This window comes from Mus caroli, chromosome 2 (genome assembly GCF_900094665.2).
Source record: "Mus caroli chromosome 2, CAROLI_EIJ_v1.1, whole genome shotgun sequence".
Taxonomy (NCBI): Eukaryota; Metazoa; Chordata; class Mammalia; order Rodentia; family Muridae; genus Mus; species Mus caroli.
In genome coordinates, this window is record NC_034571.1 from 31,380,600 (window position 1) to 31,386,672 (window position 6,073).

At 50.7% G+C, this 6,073-nt stretch overlaps 1 pseudogene; it reads right to left on the reverse strand.

Moving 5' to 3' along the window:
- Positions 1-770: 770 nt before the first annotated feature.
- LOC110290348 lies at positions 771-1,189 on the reverse strand (annotated as a pseudogene).
- Positions 1,190-6,073: the final 4,884 nt, after the last annotated feature.

Sequence of the window (6,073 nt, forward strand, 5' to 3'; positions counted from 1 at the left end):
AACTTAGGCTTAGTAAGTAAACTTTTTATTATACAGCAACCCTAAATGTCTTTCCTGTCCTACCCTCAAAGTCCTACCCTCCGCCTAAGCTCTCCCCCACCCCCGCCCCAGCCCCACGCTGCCTCAAGAAGAATCAACAAGAAAGAAGAACACCCCACGCTGGAGTCTGCCCCACCCCCACCCCGGGCAGTTTACAAGAAAGACAGGCAGCTGGGTAGTTAAAGGAGAAAGGTTAGTCAGGAGCCCAAGTGCACCGTGTGCCCCCAGCACCCCAGACCCGGAAGGCCTGAGAGGGGTTCCGAAGTTTCCTGTTTATTCCTGGTACCAAGGATTCAACTCGCCTGTCTCATGATGAAGTGACTGCTCTGCCCCTCCCCCGCCCCCTCTTGGCTGTGACATTCCCTTACTCCTAGAATTCTTGGGCTTGTCTTAGCAGGTGCTTTGTGTACCCCTTCATGCCAGGTGACTCACAGAGACACGCCCAAGGGTGGTTGCTGACTCTGCAAACCTCACTGCTCAGGGTCTCATTCCCAGCACGTGCTGGCTGATTCTTTTAACAATTAATTTAATAATGAAGTAATTTGTGCATTTGTGCTCCCCAGAGATGCACCACGACACACGCAAATCTGAGAAGAGCTTGCAAGAGTCAGTTCTCTCCTGCCTGGTACCTTGGGCTTGGTGGCAGTTGCCGTCCCTTTACACGCTAGGTCATTTTTGGGAAATCTTTTTTTTTTTTTTTGAATGATTTTTTTTTATTGGGGGAGGGTTCATCAATCCTTCTTGGCCGCCGCCTTCCTCATGGCTGCCAGCACGTTGCTCAGCTCCTCCCGCTTTCTCTTGGCGTGGATTTGCGTGCCCACCCTCTTCTTGATGAACTTGAGCGCACGCTTGTCCTTGGACACTGAGCAACCCATGGCTCGCCGCTCGTAGGGCGCGAAGCTGCACACCTCCCCCATCAAGTCCTGCGCGAACTTGGTGTGCTTGGTGAGGCGCCTTTGGCGCCGGCTGTGTCTCGGCTCGCTGACGTTTTTCGTCACCTATGGCCCTTGTTGAGGTCCACAGCCGTGGGGTAGAGCAGGGCCCTGGCTGTGGGCAGCGGGGACAAGACTGTGGCCAAGACACTGTACCTCGGTCCGTGCCCGCCCGCATGCCAGGACACCCTGCGGGGCCCGGAGGCCCAATGGGCCATGACGGAAAATCTTGATTGTCAATTTGACATAATTTGGAATCAACATGGAAACACAGTTCTGAGTGTATCCAGAAAGGTTTACAAAAAGGAACGAACCACCCTGAGTGTGAGTGTCACCGCCCTATAGGCTGGGATCTCAGACTGAATTCAGAGGAAGGAGTGAGCCAAACCCCAGCATCCATCTCTGATTCCTGTAGAGTCAGTGTGACCCGTGTCCTTGAGCTCCTGACACTGTAACCTCCTCACTATGACAAAGCCTTCCTTAAGTCGCTTCTTGACAGGTGGGGCTGGAGAGGTGGCTTGGTGGCTAAGAGCACTGGATGCTCTTCCAGAGAACCTGGGTTCAATTCCCAGCAACCACATGGTGCTCACAACTATTTGTAATTCCAGTTGGGGGGGGGGGGAATCCAACAACCTCTGCTGACCTCTGTGGGTACCAGAGACACAAGTGGTGCCCAGACATTTGTGCAGGCAAAACACCCCTACATATAAAATAAATTTAAAAAAAGAAAGAGAAGTTAAATACTAGGAAGGTGGCCCGGTAGCTCAGGGGACAGGAAAGTACATCTGCAGCAGTCAGAGGAGCCCACACGAGAAGCCTCTCTAGCCCCACGTGTCATCTGCACAAGTTCTCACACTTGAGAAGTAGACCCAAAGTGCTGATGGAGGATGTGATGTCCACATCTTAATGCCCAGTCCCAAGACTGTGTTAGGGCACATGCCAAGGGGGAATTGAGGCCTTGTGCTTAACTAACTTTAAACCAAAACTGCAGAACTGGGGTGTATGTAACCCAGTGGCAGAGTGCTTCCCTAGTGTGTGCAAGGCTCAGGAATCTAGTGCCACCATCATAAATAATATCAACGATGAATAAAACAAACTTCAAACTTCTGGGTTACTTGGGTGAAATGGACTGTACGAAGCGTTTTAAAGTATATAAGGTAGACTTTTAAAAGTGTCTAAGTCCCCATGTAACGGTCTGAAACTTCAGTGACTTTGGAAGGACATGGTGGTGACCCCTTATACTGTAGACCTTAGCCGAAAGCCACTGAGGCATGTTCAGAACCCCTATAGGTAGAATTACAGCCCTTACAACTGGGAGAAGCCTGTTGTTGCTGCTAAGCCCAGGTCTTCGGTGTATTATGCCCCTGGCTATGGACCTATCTGAGCAGCCTAACTGGACTGAGTCCGAGTAAGCCCAAGACAGAGTCTTTCAAAGTAGCAGAGGGAGGTGGAAGAAGAGTCTGTTCAAAAAGAAAGCAGGGATTGGCATGATGGAAAGCCAGGAATCCTTTAGTGACTCCTGGAGCCAAGGACAGAAGGAGGCCATAGGCTAAGGATGCCAGCAGCTCCTAGAAGCCAGAGAGCAAAGAAACACACTGACCCTAGAACTGAAAAGAACACACCCCATGACAACCGGCTGAACCAAAGAACCATAAGGTAACACACGAGCTAGTCTTAGGCACTACCTACTTGGTGATGGCTACAGAAGCCATGGCACATGAACAGCCATGGGGTAGTGTTTCTGAGGACCACTGGGCTGCACAGCCAGCCAGGCTGTGCTGTAAGAATGGGCTCCTACCCAGGTGGAGACAGGCGATGGGAACAGGAATGCTGGTTGTGAGGGTACCCCCAGGGGAACTTGGAATGAACACAGACACTTCGAAAGCTGCATGGTGTCCTGTCTTAGGGCACTGTCCCTACCAGCTACCAAGTACAGATTTGTGCTACACTGAGGATCCTAGGGACACAGAGACAACCAAGACAGGCACTGGCTTCTTGAAGGTTATGGGGAGGAGGAAAGTGAAGCACAGAGACAAATCTGGATTCAAAAGTCATCGTGACTCAGAATAACAGCACCCTTACAGCAGAGGACAGGGCAGACAGTGACCACACAGAAGACCTTCGTGATTCCTCACGAGCCACATGGTCTACAGTGACAGGATGAGCAGACGTACGATGTGGGCAGCTTCTTCCTTTCTGGAGTCTACACTTCCGTGTGTTAGAAAACCGGCACTTCCTTTCCCTGCCTTCCTTCCGCCTCCAAGCCTGGAGAGAAAGAAGAGAGCGAGGCTGGCTGTAGGACAATCAGTCACCTTCACACCCAGCACCTACTGCGTGCGGACTCTGGCTGGACCGGTCACATTGGTCACGTTCTTCAATGATTCTTCAAAACATCCTGAAGCAGATCATGCTGGAGGAGGGGGTGGGGTGGATATTTCATGATTCCATTTACATGAGGGGCTTGGGAAAGACAGGAAGCGGCGAGGTGGGCAGATGGGACAGAGGGAGGACTGAGCAGAGGGTTGGTGTTTGGAGGCGCAGTGTTTGTGTTTGGGAAACTGAGGAAGCTCCCCTGGAGATGGACGGAGGCGACAACTGATGCAGCAAGTTTGTGGAACTGGATGGCCAAAGCCAGTCTGGGGTTAGACATACTGTATTCTTTAAGGATTATTTAAATTAGCACCTATGTATTTAGTACGTGTACCTGCGTAGAGGTCAAGGACCAGCTTTTGAGAGTCGTCCGCTTCTTCTATCACGTGCGTTCTGGGGATGCAACTCAGGTCATTAGGTTATAAACTACACTTTTACCTGCTGAGCCATCTTGTCAGCCCTGTCCCCCAATTTTTTTAATTATGTATTTTCCTCATTTACATTTCCAATGCTATCCCCAAAGTCCCCCATACCCTCCCCCCCACCCCTCTACCTACCCACTCCCACTTTTTGGCCCTGGCATTCCCCTATATTGGGGCATATAAAGTTTGCAAGTCCAATGGGCCTCTCTTTCCAGTGATGGCCGACTAGGCCATCTTTTGATACATATGCAGCTAGAGTCAAGAGCTCCGGGGTACTGGTTAGTTCATATTGTTGTTCCACCTATAGGGTTGCAGATCCCTTTAGCTCCTTGGGTATTTTCTCTAGCTCCTCCATTGGGGGCCCTGTGGTTCATCCAATAGTTGACTGTGAGCATCCACTTATGTGTTTGCTAAGCCCCGGCATAGTCTCACTAGAGACAGCTATATCAGGGTCCTATCAATACAATCTTGCTAGTGTATGCAATGGTGTCAGCGTTTGGAGGCTGATTATGGGATGGATCCCTGGATATCCTGTCCCCCAATTTTAAGCACCCTTTTTGGTATGACTTGAATGCAAATGTCCCCCAGAGACTCTTAGTCCCCGGCTGGAGGTACTATTTTGGAAGAGCATAAAATTGCTTTGGAAGTGGGTGAGGCTGGAATGGCAGAAGGAGGCTTGCCTCTGCTCCACCAAGCCCTGGATTAAAGGCATGCACTACCACATCTGGCAGAAAACAAGGTTCTCAACCCCTTAAACCAGCGCTGCTTCATTTCCTTTGCAGATGAAGGAACAAAGGCTCAGAAGGTGACCTCACAGCAGAGAGCAACAGAGCTGGGACTCAAGCCCCAAATCCAGATTCATTTCTCTGTTCCCCCAGATACCACACAAGTAAGGCAGAAGTGGGGTTCAGGGTAGGGGACAAGGGACATGAGGTAGAGGCTTGGCCCTGGGTCCTGGGCAGGCTGTCAGTGGAGCAGGGACCACGCATTTCACCCCACCCCCAAACCCACCCCCAAACCCAGATTGTCTGCTTTTCTGCGTCCCCTTGACAACCCTTGCTTTCCATGATGACATTGGAAGCAGTTGGCCCAGGAGAGCAGTAAAGGAGGGAGGAGGAATTGTGGACATCCACTGTTCTCCATGGCAACAGTAACTAGCAATCTTGCCATCCAGAGGCAAGGGACAAGCTAGCCCTCACCAGGAGCACCCAACAGACTCACAGAGGTTTTCAGAATTAGTATCTTTCATGCCCTGATCCTGCCTGGATCTTTATCCTCCTCCCAACTGGGATGCCCCAGAGGACAAGGATAACACAGAGAGAAGAGAAGGGGTGTGGTGTGACAGGCAGGACCTGCCTCAACCTGAGGCGAGCCCAGAATGCAGGAGAGGTGTGCCGCTTGTTTTCTGTCAACATGACACAACCTAGAGTCATAGAGGAAATGGGCACCTCAAATGAGAAAATATCCCTAGCAGACAAGGCTGGCATGTGTGGGTTCATTTCAGGGGTCCTGGATGCTATAAGAAGACAAGCTGAGCAAGCCATGCGGAGCAAGCCAGTAAGCAGCATTCCTCTAAGGCCTCTGCTTCAGCTCCTGCCTCCAGGTTCCTGCCTTGAGTTTCTTCTGTTGCTTGTTGTACAATTATCGACCATGGTTGGATCCCATAAGCCAAATGAACCCTTGACGCCCTGTGTCGCTTTTGGCCCCGGTGTTTATAAACACTAGAAATCCAGGTAGGTCAACAGATATATAGAGAACAGACCTAATGGCCACAAGCAAAGCAGGAAACAGAAGCCTTGGAAGGCATGTGACCTCTACTGGCGACTCTCATTGTCAGCATGAAGAACAGCAAACCCGGTACCAATGGTTTCCTGTGACTGTGCCATAGATCCATTACTCAAGTCTGGGTGGCTTGAAACCACAAGCATAAGATCTCCGTTGCCAGGGTCAGAAGGCTGGGAAATAGCTGAGTTCTCTGGCAACTCGGAAGGAGATGGAAAGGCCTGGGTTGAGGAAATGTGTCATGTACATGAAGTCACAAGGCATTGTCACGAAAGGTAGCCACACATGGACCACTAGGTTTAAGTCACTTCTGCAACCACTTCTGCCTTAGCTGCCTGTGTGTTCTCCCCCAACCCACCTCCTACTCCCACATTGCTCCCTTGTTTCAGAGTCCCAGAATTCCTGAGCTGGGCCACAGATGGTTACTATAACTGATGGTTATTGTTCGGTCTCATTTTTCGTCTTGAACCGTGCACACACAGCATATCGTGTTGGATGCCTTCTGGAACTTTCCTTTCCCCTCGACAT